Genomic DNA, 24,742 nt, shown 5'->3' on the forward strand with positions numbered 1-24,742 from the left:
GAATACTGTAACTCCCTAAGTGCTAACATAGAAAAGGCCGGCAGCAAAACTGCCCAACTATTATTATTATTATTATTATTATTATTATTATTATTATTATTTATTATATACTGCTGTTCATCTGAAGATCTCAGGACAGTTCACAAGATTAAACATCAATTGCTCATTGGCAATCTTCATATACATGAACTGATCTTTCCACTTTGCAGTCAGAAAGGATAGATACAGGAAAGCACAGGGAAAGTCACGAAAACCCAAAGATACTCAATTTAAAATGCCAACCAGCTCAGTGTAACTGCTCAGCAGGCTACTAAAGCAAAGCAAAGTATATCACTGCAAACACACACACACACACACACACACACACACACACACACACACACACACATATGCAAACCCCAAAGGCATATTTCAAGCATCACATTGCAACAGAGCATCTTGTTCAATGCTATTGGGAACTCCTTGTTCTAAACCACCAAGGGGAAAAACCAACTGCCAAATTTCACCAGGGCAATGATGAAGAAATGTTGCAGCAGCTCAAGTCAACTCAGACACTACAAATGTGTATACATAGAGCAGAGCTTTCCAAACTGTGTGTTGTGCGACATGTCAGTGTGTTGGTGTGTCGTGCGAATGCTCTTTTAAGAGGTCAGCTTGCTGGGAAATTACTGTGTCACAAAATGACGCCTGTCTAAAAAGCATGTCGCCAACATTAAAAGTACACACACGCACACACACACGTGTGTGTTTCTGTCTCAGTAGATTTTGCCCCAGAGTAGCAGGTGCTGGTTTCACTGAAATAAATCGAAGTGCTACTGTACTCTGGCTGTTTGGCAGCTCTCATACACTTCAGCAGAGCTGAGGATAACTTTCTGATGGATTGTGCCCAAAGTAAGCAAAAACTAAAAAAAGGAATGGGAGAAAAACCCAGGTCAAAAGACATCTGCATCAACATTAGCCCAACTCTCTTCAGCCGACGTTGCTGTCAATTACAAAAAAGGGAGCAGGGGAAAGATGCTCTGTGAAATGGGGGGGGGTGTTTAACCCTGCACACCTTGTACTTCCTTTCCTCTTTAATTTTCCTGAGAGCTACACAATGCATCACACCCTTGGCAGGTTCAGAGTGCTTCCAAGGCACTGTGGGATGCTCTCAGCCCCAAAACTGGCCAGCAGCGAAAGTGCGCTGTAATGCAAATGCAGCTGCGATATACCACACATCAGTGTATTATGCATCTGTCCTCCTGGGAATTAGTTCAAGTCGGGTTTGCATTATCACAAGCCTCGGTGCAGAAGAATGTGGTCAAAAGACCTAAGGAATCGAGGATACCTACCTAACATGGGCCAAACAGACCCAGATGGTGCTACCGTGAGCTTTGCTGGGGCTATAATGAACTGCGGGCTTGAGTCACATGTCTGCAAAAGAGCAAGGAGGAAAAAGGAGAAATGGGTGATCCCATATGGAGCTACAATAGAGCTCTCTGTGTTGTTATCAAGGGCATCTCTCTCAATCCATTCTTAACTGATCTTACGGCCAGTGAGACAAGCACTATTTTCTACTGAAGGAAGAAATGTGGATAGTCTTTCATTGCAGAGGTTGCTCTGCCAACGATCCAGGACCCAAAGTTAGGCAGCATCATACAGGACATGGTGTGTGTGTGTGTGTGTGTGTGTGTGTGTGTGTGTGTCTTATGAACAATAAACCAAAAAACAGGGCCACCCATTACAACCAGAAGTTTTCTGAAGTACACTCCTATACATGTCTACTCAAAGCACAGCTGGACGGGGCTTACTCTGTAAGTAACTGTGCATCAGATTGCAGCCTAACTCAGCCCATCAAATTTTGCTGATACTTTCTAACTTAGCAAGTGGAAAGTAGAAAGTAAGCCATGCAACCACTGGTTATTGGGTTGTTCTTATTTTTGTTTTGATGGTGTATCTTGCAGTTTTATATTTTGATTTTATTCTGTGAACCGCCCTGGTTATAGGGTGGTAAAGGTAAAGGGACCCCTGACCATTAGGTCCAGTCATGACTGACTCTGGGTGCTCATCTCGCTCTTTGGGCTGAGGGAGCCGGTGTACAGCTTCCGGTCATGTGGCCAGCATGACTGAGGCGCTTCTGGCGAACCAGAGCAGCGCACGGAAACGCTGTTTACCTTCCCGCTGGAGCGGTACCTATTTATCTACTTGCACTTTGACGTGCTTTCGAACTGCTAGGTTGGCAGGAGCAGGGACCGAGCAACAGGAGCTCACCCCATCGCGGGGATTTGAACCGCCGACCTTCTGATCGGCAAGTCCTAGGCTCTGTGGTTTAACCCACAGCGCCACCTGCTTTCCAATAGGGTGGTATATAAATTCAATTAGAGCAATAATAATAATACTCTGGATCAGGGATGGGGAACCGAAGTAGCACTCTAGATGTTGTTGAGGGTCCCATCAAGCACAGCCAGCAAGACTGGGAGAATGGGAGCAGCCTCCCGGAAACACCTGGCGAGTTATCTCTGTGCTACAAGGTGCATCGTGAAATTCATACCTGTAGCTTCTCTTCCTGTGACACAGCCACACTAGATCAAGCCTATGGGCTACTTGCAGCTTCCCCCTTTGCCCCACTCTAGCGGGGTGGGGTGTGTGTGTGAATTTGAAATACTAATTGTTCACAGCACTCCCTCCCATGGAAATGCGAAGAGACTGCCCAAATCCATCAGGAAAAGATGCCTGCATAACTCATTCTCGGGATTCGGAAGAATATGACAGAGCTGGAGTGAAAGCCTTGTGTGGTGTTTGCCAGTAAGTGTGTTGAAGGAAAAGGAGAGGGGGGGACAAAAAGAGATGGAAGGGTGGGGGCAGAGATTCCCCTGTGGCTGGGGAAAAATGAAATATTGGTGGAAAGAGACAGTGAAAGAAGGAAGTGTAGTGTGGTACATAAAGTTTGGGAAGAGAAAGTTTGGGAGGGAACAGAAAACAAGAGCAGAGGTAGTGGGTGCAGATTTCTAGTGGTGCAGAGAAACAGGGAGGGGGAAAGAGTCCTATGAAGTACAGATTCATGGAATTGTAGCGCTGGAAGGGACCACAAGGGTCATCTAGTGTCAAGCATCCCGAAACTCGGCCCTCCAGCCGAATTCCCATCATCCCTGACCACTGGTCCTGTTAGCTAGGGATGATGGGAGTTGTAGTCCCAAAACAGCTGGAGGGCTGAGTTTGGGGATGCCTGAGTCTAGTCCAACCCTCTGCAATGCAGGAATCCTGTCCACAGCTACCTCTGGGTGGGCTCGAACCACCAACCTTCTGGTTAACAGCCCAACGTGCTGACCCATTGCACCACGAGGAAGAGGGAGGGTTAGCAGTGAAAAGAGTTCAGGAAACAGGATGCACTATGAGAGCCCCTAAGAAAATGGAGGCTAACAGAAAAGGATAGAAACACACACAAAAATGCTCTTTCATGGTAAATATAGCCCCTTAACATTAGTAATAAATATAAGAGTAGCCCCCAAAATTATCTGGGTTTTGTAGCTCAGCCATATAGTGACAGCAAGATCCTTCAAAGAGAAAATAAAATTTAACATAGAACAATTTGCATTTTTATGTTCTGCTCAGAAACAGCTTCACCATCTTGATTTAGGCAATATATTAAAAAAATTGTCCAGTAGGACCTTAGAGACCAACTAAGTTTGTTATTGGTATAAGCTTTCATGTGCGAAGAAGAATGCGTGCACACGGAAGGTTATACCAAGAACAAACTTAGTTGGTCTCTAAGGTGCTGCTGGACAATTTTTTTATTCTTTTATATATTTCGACTGCATCAGACCAACACGGCTACCTACCTGAATCTTGATTTAGGCACAATAACTATTTTTCAACTGTGGAAAGTGGAGGTGTTAATTCACTAAATAATCAATCTAAAGCTCAGTGATATATCACTGATATATCAGTGAAATTGTAACCAATGGCATTCTGGTGACACTTTGTGGAGGGCGAGGGTATTTTGGTTCAAATATGCTACTATAATAGGGAATTTAAAAAGGAAAATAATTAAACACGGCCCTCCATCTAAGCACGAGCTTGCGCTCCTACTGATGTTTTGGTTCCATGCAAATCTCTTTAAATTGAGTTAGGAGATAAGATGAGTTTATCATATAAAACATCTTGAATATATTTATTGCCTCGTTCCAATAGTTCTTTTATTATGAGAGGAAAAGATTGCAAGAAGGCCTTCAGTCACTAGGCACAGCTACAGATCATGCCCTGCTCATTAACTTCCTCGTAAGGCAAAGATGATCTCAGGCAGCCTCGCCATTTATTTCCTGGAGCCAAATATGTCTACCTAACAACTCAGCATAGCTACACCCACTGTATAAACAAGTACAAAACCCACATGAGGTTTATTGCTGCAACAAGTGGACAAGGTTTCACATGAAAATATCACAAGACAAGGCTGGCTGCAGAGCAGGGCACCATCGAAAGTTTGGGGGAGGAGGCAGAACAATAGGCTATCCAGTCATAAATTACTAAGAAATAAGTTTTGCTAGAGAAGATAACAGGCAGGTTAGGAATACTAAAGGTTTATCTCAATTTTTTATTTTAAAAAATGCCATGACAACAGTCTGGGACTACTTAAACTCAAACTGGCCTACAAAAGCGATCAGTCCTATCCTCGCTTCTTCCAATTTCAACTTAACTGCCATGAATTTAAGGACTGTCGGGAACTGCAGGAAGCCAGGCCTCCTGAAGGAAACTCGGAATTCCACAGAAACACACTGTCCAAGGTTCTCTTTCCAGTTAATTCAGTTTCAAGCTGGTTTCAATTTGCAGTGCAGATTTGACAGAACTATTTTAACCACACGCTCCCTCTGGGCTGCCCCCACGGCAGCGCCGGTATGTACTGTAAACTCTGCCCGCATTATTTGTTAACTGTTATCAATATGGAGATGGACACTTTTTTACGCCGTATTTATATCTTTAATGCTGCTTTTATTGTTCTCAGTTTTTTATTTATTTAAAAGTAAGGGTTTTGTTTCTAGTGGAAAACCACCCTGTGAAGTTTATTATACGGCAGCCTATAAAGGGGCCAATCAAATAAATAAAGCAAAACAACTGACTGCAAGACAGGAGATTCTGACAAACTTCAGGAAAAACTCTGACAGCAAGAGCAGTTCAACAGTGGAATGGTATCCCTCTTGAGGTTGTGGACTCTCCTTCCTTGAAGGTTTTTAAGGAGAGGTTGGATGGCCATCAGTCATGGATGCTTTAGCTGAGTTTCCTGCAAGGCAGAGGGTTGGACTCGATGACCCTCAGGGTATGGCTACCATATTTTTGTCAATGAATCCTGGGTTTTGTTTTGTTTTTAAAACTGAGTAGCAACAGGATGCGGATGGTGCTGTGGGTTAAACCACAGAGCCTAGGACTTGCAGATCAGAAGGTCAGTGGTTCGAATCCCCGCGATAGGGTGAGCTCCCGTTGCTCGGTCCCTGCCCCTGCCCACCTAGCAGTTCAAAAGCACTTCAAAGTGCAAATAGGTACCACTCCAGCGGGAAGGTAAACGGCATTTCCATGCCCTGCTCTGGTTCACCAGAAGCGGCTTATAGGTAGATAAATAGGTACCACTCCAGCGGGAAGGTAAACGGCATTTCCATGCCCTGCTCTGGTTCACCAGAAGCGGCTTAGTCATGCTGGCCACATGACCCGGAAGCTGTATGCCAGCTCCCTTGGCCAATAAAGCAAGATGAGCGCCGCAACCACAGAGTTGGTCACGACTGGACTTAATGGTCAGGGGTCCCTTGACCTTTACCACCTTATAACCAGGATGGTTCACAGAATAATATGAAAATATAAAACTGCAAGATACACCATCAAAACAAAAATAAGAACAATCTAATAACCAGTGGTTGCATGGCTTACTTTCTACTTTCCACTTGCCAAATTAGAAAATATGGTCAGGGGTCCCTTTCTTTACCTTTTAACAACAGGGAGTCAGTAGTGGGGATGGTGAGGCAAAAAACCCTGGGCCCAAGCACACATGCATATTGTATAAAAGTGCAAAGCCCTTATTTTGCACCCACTGAAACATAAATGTGCAGTTTTTTAAAAAAACTGGGCAACGGCACGCTGCTCGCCCGTGACTCCCAAGCCTTCCGCAATCTCCTCCCCCCTTTGTTTTGACAGATCAGGGGAGGCCCGGGAGTCATGGGCGGGTGGCCATTGCCCAGGAGGGGCCAGCCTGGTAGTGCAGAAGGCTGTGGCTGGCTTCAGGAGCTGCTCACTGCTCGCTGCCGTGACACAGGAAAAATGGCGGGCGCCACGGCAGCGGGCAGCTCCTGAAGGCAGCCAGAGCCAACTGCGCTAACAGGCTGGCTCCGGGCTGCTGCTGCTGCCACGTTTCCCAGGGACAGATTTGCAAATCTGGGGACACTCCAGGGACGCAATTTGTCCAGGGACAAATTTGCAAATACGGGGACGTCTGGTAACTCTACCTCAGGGTCCCTTCCAACTCTACAATTCTATGATTCTTACCTTGTGGTAAAAGCCTAACAGGAAGATGGAAGCCCTTATCCGGAAGCTTCTCATTTCCTTACTTGAAACTTAACAACAACCATTGAACTCTCCCCTTTACTGTGTGAGAAAGTCTGAGATTGAGAAGAGAGAATCTTAGGATAGGTACTTGCAGTACAGTCCCAGCTATGTTTACTGGAAGTAAATCTCACTGCGTTTATAAGAGTGTACAGCCACCGTAAGCAAGCATCTAGAAAATAATTGATAATTGAGGCCACATGCTCAGTACAGACAAGTCCAACAGTCTGGGGGAGAGGCAGGGAAGGGAAAGAGGAAGGCTGGCTTCTTGCAATTGGCTACTGTAAAGCCTTTGCTCTCAGTGTAAATTGGCAATTCCCAATCGTTCCCAGGTTGGCAGAGACAGTTCTCAATTCTAGGCATCCTTCCCAGACCAGAAAGCATTTCCACAGATTCCAAATACTGGCGCAGAACACACATAGGAGGCAACGAAAGTACACCTTGATAGCAACAAAGCCATTATTTTTGCCCCCACGAGTCAGAAATATAACAGGCAAACTTGAGAAACAGAGGAAGGGAGGGAAAGGCAGTGTGTTCTGATCAATTTCTTTTTAGAATTTGCCTTCATTTCACCCCAAATACTATGCAGCAAATTTCATACACACACACACACACACGCGCGCGTAAACAGAAATTGGGCAGAAATCTTTGGGAGGCAATTTTCAAACAGCCCTTGCTATTTACCAAGGGGTGTAAGGTGATCACTGGCCGTTTGGTTAGGCTGCTGAAGTCTCAGATCACAATAAGCAGGACTGCAAAGATAAAAGTCGCAGAAGCAAACACAGAAAACATAGGAAGTGAAAAAGAAAAGGTGTGAAACCTATTTTGAGCACCACTGCCACGCTGGAATTCAAAGTATTTAGACCTGAAGCTATTTCTTAGAAGTGAATAAATGATACTCATGTCCTGGAATTTTAATGCAAATAGATCAAGCCTGTGTACTGATTTGAAGAAAGAGGTGTTCCAAGAAACATTGGGGTTCTGAGCCTAAGTTGCAGGATCCCCATCTCTACCAAGGTGCATCTGCATGTTTGCTATACAGCATTTGGAGAATGCTGAAAACACAACTCTTTATCCTGGCCTTTGACGCCTGAGATTTGTGTTTTCAGGACACATTCCATCCCTGCGACTTGCCTTAACTGTTTTTAATTCTGAACCTGCTAGCAAAGGTTGGGTACTCAGTTTAATAGCAGCAATGTCAAAATGAGCAAAGTTGTGGCCCATCCAAACAAACAACGTCCTAGTCAAGTCCTCAAGAGCTCCTATGTTTTGTGACTGCCATCAGGTAGCAAAACAAAAGATTTAACTGAATCCCCGGTAGGCAGGTAGCCATGCCTGTAAGGCGATTTGCCTTTGAAGGTGACAAGTTGTGCAAGGCTGCTTGGCCCTTGTACAAGTGACACACTATTGTGCAAGGAATCAAAATGGGGAAGGGAACAAGCCACTTCTTTTCCTGTTGGTGTAGACTCCCAGACTTTTGCTTTGCGTGAATGTTATAGGGGTTCCTGAGTCCAGTGCCTCTTTCCACCTTGGAGACTATGGCAGAGCGAAGAAGAACTCTTATAGTATCACCATGAACTGAATGAGTGTGAGCCTTTGGCCGGGAGGTGGGAGGAAAAATGGCATTACTCCTGTTCTTACAATACATGGAAAGAAGACAGCAATAAGCTACGACATGTCCTTCTGAATAACCTCTGCAGTAGCTAATGCTGTTTGCTTAGGACTGTCAAGAGTGTGGCCTTATTTGGGTAGAAGGGAGCATTCCTATTTGCAATAACTCAAGTTCTGCAGTTTGGGCCTGATATTAACTAAATGCTTCATGGAAGGAGGAAAAACAGCACACCGGGAGAACTTGGGTAGAATCACTGAGCTTAAGCAGGCAGAGTGCAAAACCAAGACATACTTTTTCCAAGTCTCTGTGAGTCTGAAGGCAGCCAAACAGCACCTTTGCTGTTATCAGAGCATGTGAAGTGTGAAAGGAACAAACAAATCAGCTGGTCCATATATATATATATGGAGAAGGATGTGCTATAATATGATTAGTGAACCAGCCACCCAGAGTGGATTCAGGCATTAATTTCATTAGTATGGTTCCTTGATGTGTCAGAGTATAGACGGGTCATTAGGTTTGTATGTTTTTCAGACCACCTTAGCCCTCCATATATATTTAGTTATTGCCAGTTTTACTGACCTGCTGATAGCTGCAAATTAAAAAGTGTCTCCCCGATGTAATACCTGCAATGGTACCTTGAAAATAAACCCCGAAACATGTGCATTCGCCTGCTTGCTTATACATATCTGTCATTTGCTTGACAAAAAGGTGGGGTCGTTTTCTCTTTTATGCCACAGATATCGCTGCCAGATCACCTCAAGATTTATTTATTTTTACTTACTATGGTGACCAGGCAAGTTATGATATCTGTATATTCAGATTGTTGTTGTTGTTGTTGTTTAGTCGTGTCCGACTCTTCATGACCCCATGGACCAGAGCACGCCAGGCACTCGTGTCTTCAAAAATCCCTGTAGAAACCACCCTCCCCATTTTTGTGTGGTTAGTCTGCCATGAGTAAAATTGGCACAGAAATGTGGGCATAATGCAGAGCTAACGTGAGATATCTAAATTGGCAAGGGGCATTGTTTTCACCTGAAACACATTTCATGGGGTAGTTTCATTGACTTGAAAGCAGAAAACGCATGTTGCCTTCTAGGGTAGGTGCAGACTATAAAATTGCATAAGTGACCGAACCAATCAGGCTTCGGAAAAAGCTCAGTGATTAAGACTGTGTGTTACTTAAGTAAGATTCTATTAATCAGAAATCTAATAGGGGTCTTTTAATTAAGGCACACTTGCAAAATGTTCTAGTAGTTAGCGCCTTGTTGTTTTGGACTTTTACACACACACACAAAATAAATAAATCTATTTTAAATTTTATCTGCTGCTTGCTTCCAATGATCACCTCCAAGTTTTTACATCATGAACAAGTCCTTCTACATTTCTATATAAATCTGCTTACATCTGGTTCACAGTACTAAATACCTCCTTCTTACAGCAACCCAGTAGGGTTGCCATATTTCAAAAAGTGAAAATCAGGACACAAACATTGTTGAGGGGGAGGAGGCAAAGTTGTGGAGCTTTTTTTGTTTTTAGTTTTTTGTTTAGTTTTTGAGTAATTTCAGGAAATTTGCCAAAATCTACACTTCCAACATGGGTTGCCATTTCCCGGACATTCCAGCGATTTCCACCCAGACGCAATTTGTGACGGCAAAGTCCAGGAAATTCTGGATGTATAACAACCCTACAGCCCAGTAAACACAAGTCTGTATTATCCCAATATAAGACATATTTAGACTCACTGAAAGCATTAGTATGGCAATACTTTCATATGCGCCTTTCCCAATAAGGTCGTCTGTGGGGACCTCCAGAATTCATTCATTTGTTTCCATAGAATCATAGAGTTGGAAGGGACCCCAAGGGTCATCTAGTCCAACCCTCTGCAATGCCGGAATCTCAACTCAAACATCCAAGGCAGATGGCCATCCAGCTGAGCCCCAGAGCACCTTCATGGGTTGGGCCCGGCTTTGGGGCTAAAACTAAAGAGAGACTTCTGGACCGGGCCCCCTGCCCCCCCCCAGCAGAATTCCATCCATTATATTTTATCTACACAATCAAAATGAATTTCAGGAACCAAAAAGTCCTATTGAAAAAAATGGCTTTTGAGACGTCTGGCCCCCAAAATGGCAACTAGGCATTCCGTTTTGGCCACCGCAACCCTAGTTTAATATTTTCCTTTGGATTATAACCCAGATTTTCTCCAGAGCTTATAAAGCTGATAACTTGCTTCTGTTCTATATAAAACAGCTACTGATAAAAAGAGCCACATTTTCCCTTCTAAGAACAACAAACTTCTGCTTACGCCGCCTCCATCACTGCAAAACCTTGTTCCATATTTGCAACTATTTATACCACACCTCTCATCATCAGAAACTCCAGAGCCTTGACACTTTGGGTTAGGTTGGAAAATAAATCTGATAATAAATGAGGGCAGAGTAAAATAGTCTTTGAAAAGAGCACAAAAGAAGATCTGAGAGATGTAAAAGTTAAAAAGTATAGAGAATAGAGAGCAATGCAGAGCTGCTGATTTGTAGGAAAATGCAAATCCTAGGAGACCATCACCGGAATCTACAGACTGTAAATTTGAAACCAAACACATGCATACTTTTTCACACAATTCACAAGACAATTAACCTGTGCATATAATTGCAATGGGAAACTGTGAATGCGAACAGAAGAGACGGTAAAGAGGTTCCTAAGGTGACTATCAGCCAGAATGCTCAGGGACCACCATCTCATTATTTAGGTGTTCCCAGCCATGTATTATCAAATAAATGAAGAAGAATAAAAAAAAGACACTTCCATATTTGTCACCCATTTTTCTCTGATCACGATCAAGTTGCAAGAAGGGAGATTCCAACCAAACGCCAGGAAGAGCTTTCAGACAGTTAAGAGCTGGTTCGACAGTGGAAAGGTCTCCCTCAGGATGTGATGGGCTCTCCTTCAGTGGAGGTTTTTAAATAGAGGTTAAATCCATGTCCATCTGTCATGGATGCTTTAAGTTCAAATTCCTGCACTGCAGAAGGCTAGACTCGACCCTCAGGGTCCCTTCCAACTCTATAATTCTATGATAATGAGCAGGGGTCAGCAAACTTTTTCAGCAGGGGGCCAGTCCACTGTCCCTCAGACCTTGTGGGGGGGCGGACTATATTTTGGGGGGGTCGGGGGGAAGAATTTCTATGCCCCACCAATAACCCAGAAATGCATTTTAAATAAAAGCACACATTCTACTCATGTAAAAACACCAGGCAGGCCCCACCAATAACCCAGAGATGCATTTAAAATAAAAGGACACATTCTACTCATGTAAAAACACACTGATTCCCGGACCGTCCGTGGGCCGGATTGAGAAGGCAATTGGGCCGGATCCAGCCCTCAGGCCTTAGTTTGCCTACCCAGGATAACGAGGGATAGGATCACAGGCTAGATATCAGAGGGGAAGTTCCTCACCACCAAGCCCAGAACTGACAGTTAGCAGTCATGACCCATCAAATTAATGGGAGATCCTCCAAATGTGTTTTATGGTCTGTCCGATGATTGACAACACACACACACACACCAGGCATTTCCTGGTTTCTTGAGCTTCCTTTGGGTCTCCATTTATGGTTGACAGGCTCTACTCAGCTTGGAAGATGCAAATTCTTCCTTGTAGGGGGGAAAAAAACCTCTGCTGTCTGACACTTTGAAGGAAAATACATCAACAGTGGTTAGGGCAATGGCTCCTCAGAACAGGACGAGTTGTTCTCGCTCTCGCAGCCAACAAGTCAGAAAAGCCTAATTTCTGTCCAGGCAAATGGAGCTATTAAGTATCTGAAACTTGACTTCCTATATAGTCAAACTATTTTTTTTTTCCTGCTGAAGGCAGCAAACATACCATCTGGCCAAGACAGCACACAAAAGGGCCAGCTATTATGCCTTATTGCATGCTTCTCCTCTTCGTTTCAAACAAAGCATTTCCTGGCCCCCCTCCCCCCCCCATCTCTAAAAGCCAAATCATTTGGGCCAGGAGCCAGATATTGCACTTTATAGTGTGTTAGTACTACTGAACTTTGTTCGCATGCCCTTTCCTCTTTGGGGAAAGCCTTCCAATTTGCTTTTCTGAAACTGAGCAGCTGTCCGTATGGGCGAGTATGGGGGGGGGGATTAAAGTGGAGATCGCCTTTCTAGAAGCACAAAGCAGGAACCCTGAAGGCCTGCAGTAATTCAAACCAGAAACCCACACCTCTGAGGCATTCTTAAATAATATTCGTGTAATCATTTTCATTTCATACTTTGAAGGTACAACGTGATGAACAGAGAGGTCTTCTTCAACGATCCTTTAAAGTAAATCCACCAAAAAAGAACCCAATTCTAGTCCCAAATGTAAGTATACAACCTTTAAAAGACATTTGAAGGCAGCCCTGTATAGGGAAGGTTTTAAAAATGTGTGATGTTTTATTAGGTTTCTATATATGTTGGAATTCGCCCAGAATGGCAACCAAGTCAGATAGATAGATAGATAGATAGATAGATAGATAGATAGATAACAAATAATAATAATATAGGATGTCCTTATTTTAATTGGAGAAATATTGGAGGGTATGTGATGACATAGTGATGTATGGAAGTGAGAGCTGGACCATAAAGAAGGCTGATCGCCGAAGAATTGATGCTTTAGAATTATGGTGCTGGAGGAGACTCTTGAGAGTCCCATGGACTGCAAGGAGATCAAATCTATCCATTCTGAAGGAAATCAGCCCTGAGTGCTCACTGGAAGGACAGATCGTGATGCTGAGGCTCCAATACTTTGGCCACCTCATGAGAAGAGAAGACTCCCTGGAAAAGACCCTGATGTTGGGAAAGATGGAGGGCACAAGGAGAAGGGGACGATAGAGGACGAGATGGTTGGATGGTGTTCTCGAAGCTACCAGCATGAGTTTGACCAAACTGCGGGAGGCAGTGGAAGACAGGAGTGCCTGGCGAGCTCTGGTCCATGGGGTCATGAAGAGTCGGACACGACTAAACGACTAAACAACAACAACAACAACAACAACATGTGAAACAAATTCCTGTACAGAAAATGTGCTCCGAGTTCCCTAAATTCTATGAGCATGTCCCTGTGCCACCTCACTCAAGACACTATTCTGCTCCCCTTTCTGACTGGCAGATCTCGGGGTCATAGCGGAAAACAAAAGCAGATCCCACAACACTGACGGCCATTCTCCTTCAAAAGCTGAAACCAGAAATGTCGCGATTAAAATATCTTATAATTTCAAAACAGCCTCCAAGAATAATAATAAAAAAGAACCCTATTTTCTCTCCAGCAAGACTGACAGCAATAGAGTGCAGAGCTTCCCTTGCGAGGCTGATCCATAACGGAGGTGCCAGCACCAAGAGTACCCTGCCCTGTGCACTCACAGAGATACAACTACTCTAATTGAGTGTTCAGGGAAGATTATGATGTTCTCCACCTCCTCTCAGCATAATGGATACTTCATATGAAAGCAATTGCTCTCACTCATGCATAACCTCATGGCGGCCAGGATTAATCCCCTATAAATCAAAGTTACTAGATTTGGTACAGGCTGAAGGATCTGTGGAAGACACATTCCCCAAGAGTATGAGGATGTTAGCATTGAGGGTGGGACTTGAAAATATCCACAGTAAAAAGCTACACTTCCCAATTTGAATAACGAGAGCTCATGCATACAAAGGAAAGACCTGACTTCCGCCATGCACGCCTTAATTAAAAGCCAAATTAGATCAGTGCAATGTGCTGTACATGGATCCGTCTTGGAAGTCTTGTCCTGAAACTCCGGTTGGCTCAAAATGCAGCAGCAAGGCTGCTGATTGGTACCAGAGAACACAACTTGCCAACTTGTGTTTCTGGGAACAATTCTAGGTGCTGGTTTGGATCCACAAAATCGTAAATGAGCTGGGTTGCCTGCTCCCATACAAACCTGTCTTAACTATCAAGGTCTCTTCTGAGATTGCTCCAGAGATCAGCCACAGCATCTCACCTCTGGAAACGCCTTCCATTTTTCAATTTGCCCTGATAGTTTTTACGCAACAGGAAAACGTTTATTATCATCATCATCATTGGTTTTTAATGCACCTTGATTTGAATGATAAATTATTTTTATCCACTGTTTTAAAATTTGTTTTACATTGTAAATTTATTACTAGCCCACTACCCCCCCAACACACTTGTATTAGTCATTTGAGACCACATTTCTAAAAAATAAAAAAATGTTTAGGATACTCTCATTTTGACTCTAGAAAATCACCATTTTATAGTTCAAATGGGGGGAGGATACAGTAAATTGACAAAAGTACAGATTCATAAAATGTTTAGGGGTATGTGTACCCCTGCATCCCCCCCAGAAAAAAGCACTGTAGGTGTGTGGGTGTGGAGATATATATATATATATATATATATGCTTATTTGACTGTGTGGATAGGATTCTAACTTGCTATTCACTCACCTAACTGTGGAGTCCAAAGAGAATTTCAGCCTTGGGAGATAAAAGCTATCACCCAGAGAAACACTGGCACAAAACATTTTGTTGCCTGCAGTCGGATGGAAAGGAACCATGAATGCCTCTATATGGACTTAACAGTTTTCTTCCAAATAAAGCAACCCTGGTGTATAAAGTTCTTATCATTTCCAAAAAAAACCCTACAGTATCTTTCAAAATATTCCAGCACTGATGACTTCAGATCTATGACAGATTTGACTTTCCTTGTTGTTATCTCCATCGTGTTTAGAGCATACTCTATATTAGAGTGCATTCCAGGAAACGTAACAGCAGAAATAGGTCAACCATTAACCAAATGAAACGGGTTGCTGCTCTACAGATGATGTCCTTCGAAAAGTTGCTTCACAGACTAGCTCTTTAGAATGCATCCCTCATCATGGCTGAAGTTCATGGCTTCCGTGGATTTTCTTTAATGCTGCTTGGGTTCATCTGAAGTTAAAAGGCTTCCAGGACATGCCATCTTAAAACAGCAAGGTCCGAAGATAGGAGAGACAAGACTCCTCCACATCAGAGCAATACAAAAAGAACGGCCAATTCATCAATCTCATCCCCATGGTTCCCTGTGGTTTAATATGCATGGGGAGATGGCGAACAGGTTTTTCCCAATTTCATCTTTAAAATATTCAGTCGATTCTTTTTTCATTATTTTTCAGACATCATTCGTGGGATGAAGCTTGCTAGTTTCCATTATCACTTCTCAAAAGTGTGGGGGACGGGACCCAACCTCCAATAATTATCTTCATCTTTGATAGGTTCCTATATTCAGGGTCTGGAGTAAGGAAAGTTGCCATCAAGAGCTCTACAAGCATTTATATCAGACCTGGGTGTCTTTGGAATAATTTGTTATCCCTTTTCCTTCCTTTTGCATTCCAGGGATCACTGGTAAACTGTCTTATAATAAGAGGTGTTTTTTTTCTTACTCCTGTTTTACCACAAAGACTACATCTCAAGACTTCATTGGTCATTCTGAAACCAAACTTAACCCCCACCAGATTCCAAAATTTAATTTTAAACTGTCAGAAGAATTAAATATTTTTTTAAAGAGTGGGAAGACATTGGTCTAAAAAGTTCAGAGTTGGCATGGCCTCTGAATACCAGTCAGTGGACAAGAACATTTAGGGAACAACACACAACATTATTATTTTTTATTTGCACTTTTTCCCATCTCTCTTTTTCCACTTGATTTCCTATAACTGAAATTCTTTCAATGAAATATTAATCGTAATAATATAACATCCAGGGAGGGCCATTCTTCTGATTTCAGGCTTCTCTGAAGTATCTTGGTTGGCCACTTTGGGGAACAAGATAATGGACTAGATAGGTCTCTGGTCTGCTCCTGCAACAGGGCTCTCCTTTAGGGCATTTATATTTTCTATTTCAGGCTGAGTGCCGATGTTAATGAATACAGCGATCTCTTGAATATGGTAGAAGGCTGATCTGGGCTTTAAAACTGTGTATCTGCCTGGTTATACCAAACACACACACATAAATACATGTTTTGCCCTGCACCTGCAACACTTCTACTTTCACAGTGGAATAGGAGGAAATAGATGAATCCAGTAAGCCAGGTGCGTTTTGTGACTGGCATGGGTCCAACTGTGACCACGCTGAGATCTCTGCCCGGCTGGCAACTGGGGAAAGCCAAATGTCACTTAGAGAAGAATCTGAAATATTTTCCTTGAAGCCTGAATTAGTTTTATTCTGGATTCTTTTCTTTGATTTCTTAATGTGTTGCAAACGGCTTTCAGATTTGGTCTTTAAAATATAAAGCGGTATGGAAATAAATAAATAATCCCATGGGTTGGGGTGAACGGTGCCTAGACATTCCATTATGGCGACCGCACCCCAGGTTTAAGGTGCCATTTGGCGATTAGATAATGTATCTTGAGTTTCTAACACTGGATGAATCAATTATAAATTTGTACAGTAGAGCAAAGGATCATATATCACTCGTTTGCATTTACAGATATGCTTCGCATCTTCCTGATCCAAATGCGACAGTCTTAACCATCGCACCATTACCGTTATGTCTTAAAAGATGTATATTCTTAATAGGAGCAGCCACAAAATGTTTGTATCTGTGTTTCGCTGTGATTGTTTGCTACCTTTGCAGAGATGTGGGATATTCTTTTCCAGCTTTTCTAATAACCTCTAAGCTAGAGTCAAATGCTGGACTCTGCACCAATACCAATACCATGAATTTTAAGCCTTGAAATTTATGCAGAGTGGCAGGCCTCCAGTGCAGGCCCATGGATTAGACACAAGGGTGGAGAGTTTGTTCTTCCAGAAATGGAAAGCGAAACCCAACCTCTACATTTGGGCATAGTTGGTTTTCTTTGCTTGAAGAACACCTTCTTGCTTTGAAAATAAAATAAAAAACGATGCCCTGGGTCAGAACTGAAATGTCTCTCAGGCAATAATGCATTGGTCTCCTACTAAATAATTATTAAGCATGAACACAGAAGTTATAGAACCCCTGCCCAGACCAATGGGCAAAGCACGTCTAATATGAATCAAATATGAAAGACTGAAAGAGAGCTAGACTTGATGAAGAGAAGAGTGTAAAGGCCGAGAGCGAAAATCTATTGCTGAAGCTAAGCAAGTTTAGGTTTTTATGACTCAAGAGTGTGACCTGTGTACCAATTCACTAGGTGGGATTCAGCAAGCCACAGCTCCATCGTGGGAATAATTAGTGCTATTTTTCCAAAAAAAAAAAAAAGAGGTGCCAGAACTCTCCATGAACACCTCCCTCGTTCTCTTATAATGTCAATGGTGCCCAGCTGAGAAGTGCTGGAACTGAGTTCCAGCGAGTTCCAGTTGGGGGGGGGGGAAGCCCTGGGGATAATAATCTTTGTCTATTTTATAGTGCGAATGCATTGATTACTGAGATTTAGAAAATTTGTGTTATTTTTTGGTGTGATACAAATGTATATACCAAACAAACACAAGCAGTAAAACACAAACAAACACAACTGGTAAAATGTCATAGGGGGCACAACCCTAATATTAGCATAAAGAACAAGCAGGACTAGTAAAATATAATCAAGAGTATTAAAAACTATGGTTTTCCCAGTAGTGATGTATGGAAGTGAGAGCTGGACCATAAAGAAGGCTGATCGCTGAAGAATTGATGCTTTTGAATTATGGTGCTGGAGGAGACTCTTGAGAGTCCCATGGACTGCAAGAAGATCAAACCTATCCATTCTGAAGGAAATCAGCCCTGAGTGCTCACTGGAAGGACAGATCGTGATGTTGAGGCTCCAATACTTTGGCCACCTCATGAGAAGAGAAGACTCCCTGGAAAAGACCCTGATGTTGGGAAAGATGGAGGGCACAAGGAGAAGGGGACGATAGAGGACGAGATGGTTGGATGGTGTTCTCGAAGCTACCAGCATGAGTTTGACCAAACTGCGGGAGGCAGTGGAAGACAGGAGTGCCTGGCGAGCTCTGGTCCATGGGGTCACGAAGAGTCGGACACGACTAAACAACTAAACAACAACAACAATTAAAAACCACCATATGCCTGGGTAAACATAAATGGCTTAACTTGACACCCCCCCCCCCAAAAAAAATCTTGCAGTGCAGCCATCTCTGGGGAGGGAATTTCACAAACATGGCACCCCCCTAGAAAAGCCCCTTTCCCTTGTTACCATCCACATCACCTCACCCAGCAGGGAAAACTGTAGCCATGACCCTCAATGGTCAGTGTGACTTTATCAACAGGTTGGCTACCACCTCCTTGGTCAGTTAAACCACCCATTCACAGCAGCTCCATCTTTTCTTATCTGAGCTTCAGTTTCTTAGCTCTCATCCATCCCATTGTTGACTCCACATACCCATTCACCACCACCATTGCAACGTCCATATCAGTTAAAATTAAGAAATCAAGTTGGGTGTCATCGGCACTATCAATGGCGCCACACTCCAAATGGCTCGCCCAAACGCCCCCAGTGGTTTCATGTATATGTTAAGTAACATGTGGGAGCAGAACAGGATTCTGTGGCTCCAACAGTATGGGGTCCAGCGGTAGCAGAAGTCCCCGCGACCCATTTTCAGCATTCAGTCTGTCACGAAATGAAACCACAGCTGATTCCTACCTGAGACATAGGGTCCAAAAGGTTATTAAAAGCTGCTGAAAGGTCCAAGATGATCATTAGGGTCACATTCCCCTTGTCTCAAAGTCTATCATGGTTTCAGCACTAAACTCAGTTCATATCATCCACGTAATTCAAAAGTGTCTGGATCTGATCCGCAACCACCCACTCAAGTACCATGTTCAAAAAGGGAATGTTTACAAATGGCTGATGCCTGAGACAATTCTCAAGTCCGACGAAGACTTTTGACCCGGAAGCTGTATGCCGGCTCCCTCGGCCAATAAAGCGAGATGAGCGTCGCAACCCCAGAGTCAGCCACGACTGGACCTAATGGTCAGGGGTCCCTTTACCTTTACCTAACATTCCTCAAGATGGTTTGGGCCACACTCTCTCTCAGTAACACATCTCCTAGATTCAACCAGTATGAGCCAAGAAAGGCAAGAATTGAACAATCAGATGGTCAATATCCAAGCAACAGCAAAAATATGGTCTTCTGGTCCCATTTGTGCTGCATCTAAACACTTGTGACTCATTTTGAATACCCTAAAAGGTATAACTATGCTGATATTTGTTTTTATTATGCTATTAATTATACATTGTTCTCCCTCTGTTGCTTCTTGGTTTGGGGGGTTGAAACAGGGGGACTAATAACATTATTAAGGAGACTGGTGACCTTAGAAAGATTTCCCAGCCTGCCTCCCTCTTTATGCTGTTCATTAGCTCTTGAAAAAGAAGTGGCCATTCATCTGCTACATAAGGGGAGTTAATACAGAATAGTGTTGAAAGTCATAAGGGACCCATTAGTAGTATCACTTTGCTTAGGGACTGTGGGTATATTAGTCCTCAGCAAGAGGAAGGAGGGAAAGACCCAAAGAAGTTGTTATCTTCCTGAAAAACGGGAAAGCACAACGTTTTACTACATTTGTCCCTACTGGCATGATGCACCCATAAATAGCTCAAGGTAAAGAAGCTTCTGCAAGTGCAGAGAGAGAGAAACACGGTGATAATGTCTGCTGTTGTGCTGCCCTAAAGCCAAAGTGACTCGCAAGGCATGTGACTAAAATGGAATGTATGAGGATATTAATCTTAAGTCTTATGATGACTGCAAAACAATGGACACTGGGCCCTTATGTGAAGATTGTTACTTCCTTTTGGCCAACATGTCCTATTAGCTAATTGATATCTTCCCCAGCCACCCTTAGTCATTAATAATTAGCTAATTAGCTAAATTTACAAGCTCTTTGCAGTCATGGGAAGCATATCCACAGTAAAGCCACAACTGTTTATGTGTCTTCCCTCCATGAAGTGATGCACACATGGGACTTCTCTCATTCTGTCCTCCAGTAACCCTGTAAGGTACATTAGGCAGACAAAGTGAACGGCTATAGGATGACCCAGTGAATTTCACGGCCAAGTAAGTGGCCACTGGAACCCATGTTCTTTATCTCTAAAACCCAACACTTGATCCACACCACATGTCAGTAGTTAAGCCTGCAGAAGATTCTGATCCTGGAACCTGAAGTATGCTAGGCAGCCTATATTACCACTACCCTTTAAGCTCAGCCCAGAGGAAACTACTTAGAAAACCAGTCAGACTTTTAAATAAGTCTCTTGAAAAACAATAGACCAGAACAGTTCACATGGAAAGACCCAACACCTACAAAACTTTTGAAATCAAAACTTGCTATCTAGGCGAAATCAAAACTTGCTATCTATCTGGAGAAGGGGGCAACTCAATCGCCATTGCTCCTTGTTCTTGCCCAGGATCTACCTCACCACACCCAGGTTGGGTTCATTCCTAGTCAGTGTTCGAAATGAGCCAAGCACATTTTGCACCTAGCTATCGGCCAAGATGGTGCCTGACATCTCCTCCATCTGGAGGCATGCCTGGGGATCATTAGATTTGGACTATTTTCGCACATTAATACCACATCCTGTATAATTCTATCCCATATCTATATCTATATCTATATCTATATCTATCTATCATCTATCTATCTATATTGTAAAATGAAAAAATTCCTTCCAGTAGCACCTTAAAGACCAACTGAGTTAGTTCTAGGTATGAGCTTTCGTGTGCATGCACACTTCTTCAGATACCAAAGAAGTATCTGAAGAAGTGTGCATGCACACGAAAGCTCATACCTAGAACTAACTCAGTTAGGTATCTGAAGAAGTGTGCATGCACACGAAAGCTCATACCTAGAACTAACTCAGTTGGTCTTTAAGGTGCTACTGGAAGGAATTTTTTCATTTTGTTTTGACCATGGCAGACCAACACGGCTACCTATCTGTAACTGTATCTATATTGTACTTACTATCAGAATGAATTTCTGGAACCAAAATGCTTTTTCAGTGCAGCCTGAGCAGGAGCAGTCAACATTAAGAAAAAGTGGCAGGAATAGACCACTATAGACGTAGACTGTCTCTGGATCAAGTGACTTTTCTTCTTTAAGTTCCCAAAGCTCTTAACCTGGCTCAAGGGTGTCATCTGAACTAGCCAGATGTTTAACTGAGAATCAATCACAGTCAGTTCATCATATGAAAAATATGACTTCAGAGCCATCTTACCCAAAAAATGGCAATTAGACATTCCGTTTTGGCACCATTTCGTGCCTTGATTATATATCTGAGTTTCTAACACTGTTCCTACTCCCAGACATGCCAGGAACCATGTTTACCAGCACTATGGTCAATGGGAAATCAAAGTGTTACTCAATATGTCTTTGTCAAAGAAACTCTGCTTTGCATATTGCAATCATGGATAGAAAGATGAGACAACAGTCACATAAAGTGGACTGTCTTTCAATATTATCCTTTCAATTCCCCAGCAACCTGTATCAGCCAGTTTCCAGCAGTTCTCCAGAATATCTGCAAGGCAAGAGTTGAGCCCCATCCATCAGAAGTTGGCCTCTACTACTAACTTCTCCTGCCAAGCCCTGCATCGATGAATGGAAGTAACCCAAGTGGCCTTGAGCTACTCATTTCAATGGGTCTCTGCACAGAAGATCCTGGTGATCTGCGCCCACAGACTGCAATTCCCAATCAACCAATAACACAGAGAAGGGTAAACATGAGCAATGTATTCAGAAACCTATCTGCATGGTGAAGGAAAAAAATCAACACTGATTAAAAGCATTTCTATGATATAAAGAACTGGAGAGGAATGCAGGCAGAAAAAAGGAGGGACTGTGTTAGCTCTTCACTATGCAGTGAAGCTACCTTTTAACGAGAAAGCCTGAAACACAAGATTAGTGAGTTGCACCCATCCCCAACGGCTAACTTCAGCTTCATTCAGTGTGATAATCTGGACGTGAATGTAAACGAAGGTGCCCACTCTTGCAATGTCATTGGCACCAATGTAGGAAGAGTTTGTGTGAGGTGACCAGCCACCAATCTCACTGTAACTAAATGTAAACCTTGAACAGTCAGGCAGATTAGATAAAAACGCACGTCCTAACTCACTTTAAAAAAACAACCTTCTTGCAGAAGCTAGTGGAAAGTGAGCGAGATAAGGTTCCAACTACACAACTCTTGTTTCATGTGTACCTTCCCATCCCATGTGCTTCTGGGAAATGCAGATTACACCTCACGACTAAGACCTCATTTGAATCGAGTCACGCCATTAAAATAACATCTAAGAAAGGTATCTATTTGCAGGCTACAAATACTGCTGAATAGGCAACACAAAATCAAGAAGGATGTTCTGTACTCATAACTGAGTAAAACACTCGAATGCTTCAAGCTGTAGCTGTATTTAGTATTAATTATTATTATTATTATTAGCCAATTTTCAAATGCACTTGACGGAGAAACCAACAGCCATACAGGTCACTAAATTCTGACCTTGCAGATATCCCCATGAGCATTTAGGAATTTCCTTTATGAGAGGTCCTCTAACATGTGCCATTTTTTTTTCCTTCCAGGGTTTCTCTTAATTGCCAACACAAAACCTACTGGTGGCACTCCTAATTAAACGGCATGGTTTTATACAGAAGGAAGAAAAAGGCCACCTAATCTATAGGACCTTCCTGTTTAAGAGACAACCACGATAGCGTTCTACTGTTACGTAGCAATTACATAATTGCATGGTCTATCCCGTATCATTTGCAGTATTCTGTACCCTTCTCCACTTAACAGCTACAGCACAATGTTCTCAGATGATTGCGGCTACTGAACAAAACAGCCTCTGCGCTGGAGACAAAGGGATCTGCATGTGACAATGGAGCTTCATCAGAAGCTTAGGACTTTTCACATGACTGAATGCTTCCTTTTCTCCAGATCTGTGAAACCCTCCCCTTCCCAGCCTCCGTTATACAATGCTTTTGGAATATCCTTCAATCGCTTCAGGAGAAATTAAAAGGCAGGTTTGTGGGGGGAGAGGGGAGGGAGGGGGTTGAAGCCAAGAAATCCTGCTGGGTTGAACTTTTCAGATGACAACACACAAAGGTGCTGCTTTATTGCAGAATGGGAAGGCTGCAGTATAAAGGACAAGATGTGGAGCGTTGAGGGGCGGTGTGGGAGAGAGAGGGAAATCTATTTAGACTTCCTGCACTGGCATGAAATGGCTGCTTCTCTTCTTAGTGCCAGCTCCAATGCTTCATGTTGACATTACACATCCTGTGCTGTAGATCCACCCCCATGCTGCTGCTTGCCCAACAGAATTATCTCCTGCGTCACAGCAGTGGCAACAGATCTGCTGGCTCTGCAGATCCGAGAGGCACCATTTCAAAGCTCTCTTAATGCAAGCAGCAACTGGACACACATTTACCAGATACTCTAGTTTGGGTAAGTCTGTGGGCCACTCTTAGCAACACATTACTCGGCCTAACCTACTGCTATCCAGATGGTCTCGCTTCCCTCTTGGGATCAGACCCATTCAACTTTATTGCATTACAGCCAAAAAATAAAACTACACACCCAGCCACAACTCTGGTCCTAACACAGGAGTCGTGTGCAGCAGTGCGCCTGGTGTGTCTCCAACAGGGCTGCTGAGATGACCATGATCTGAAGAATAATTGGAAACCATAATTCACACACCAACAGAGAACAGAAATCTTCTGGCGAGAGGGAGGGAAACTGGAATGATCTGCTAGTTTAGGTACTCTGAAAACAGAAGCAGCATAGATGTCTACTTGTATTCTGAACAATCACATAGTTCTCCCTTCATAGGGTCCCGGTTGCATTTCCCCCTTCATTGATTCATTCAGTTATTTTAATTGCCGACTGCAGCAATAGTCCTTAAATTCAAAACGACGTGTTTACAAAGGACCTTTGTGGTATTCCCTTGCTAGTAGACTCATCAATATAAACAAGGGTGATGAAAGAAGAGAAGCTGGTTGAGTATAGATGAAGGAAGGAGAGAAAATGAGCCATCTTATGGTACCCTCACTGCTGCAATGCACATCAACTCCCATCAGCTACATTAAGTTCAACCAAAAACTCATGCCCTCCAAGCAATCACCTACATTAAAATGAAATCACCAAGCACAGTCCATCCCCACTCAAAAAATTACAAGATCTAGATATACTTCTGCACAAAGATCAGAACATCAAACCCTAGGCGTTCATCTGTACTACATACTTATTTCAGATTTATTTTAATTCCACAGCTTCCCCAATGAGTAGGGAATCGAAGATTTGAAATTTGATTTATTTATTTACATTAGATGACTGGCATAAGTCAATGAAAGTACCATACCTGGAGGAGTTAGGCAAAAATCCAGAACTAAACTCATGTTCCATTAGACTCCAGTGATCTACATACAGGCTCCTTCAAGATCTAGCCATTCTTTTCTTCCTTTTGCCACTATGCTAAGATAGCTGGACTTAACAAAAGTTTTGTAAATCTAGATTTATGCTCTTCCACACTGATGCCAAAAGGAAACAGGAAGCAAATTACCAAACAAAACAAAGCGCTAAGCCACTGGAAACTGCAACCCACGCTAGCAACCGTA

General features: G+C 43.0%; 1 protein-coding gene and 2 long non-coding RNA genes across 7 annotated transcripts in view; 2 read left to right on the forward strand and 1 right to left on the reverse strand.

Annotated features, from left to right (window-relative positions):
* The window catches only part of LOC309332611, a 311,558-nt gene that overhangs the window by 126,284 nt on the left and 160,532 nt on the right, over nucleotides 1-24,742 (forward strand). The window lies entirely within an intron of this gene.
* The window catches only part of ZNF462 (zinc finger protein 462), a 141,877-nt gene that overhangs the window by 99,176 nt on the left and 17,959 nt on the right, over nucleotides 1-24,742 (reverse strand). The gene's annotated exons all lie outside the window — the stretch shown is intronic.
* Nucleotides 12,312-23,873, forward strand: LOC309332630. The gene is made up of 3 exons (XR_014152264.1): nucleotides 12,312-12,535; nucleotides 21,617-21,852; nucleotides 22,712-23,873. It is a non-coding gene; the product is annotated as an uncharacterized lncRNA (long non-coding RNA).

Source organism: Podarcis erhardii, assembly GCF_964252035.2.
Source record: "Podarcis erhardii genome assembly, chromosome: 17".
Taxonomy (NCBI): Eukaryota; Metazoa; Chordata; class Lepidosauria; order Squamata; family Lacertidae; genus Podarcis; species Podarcis erhardii.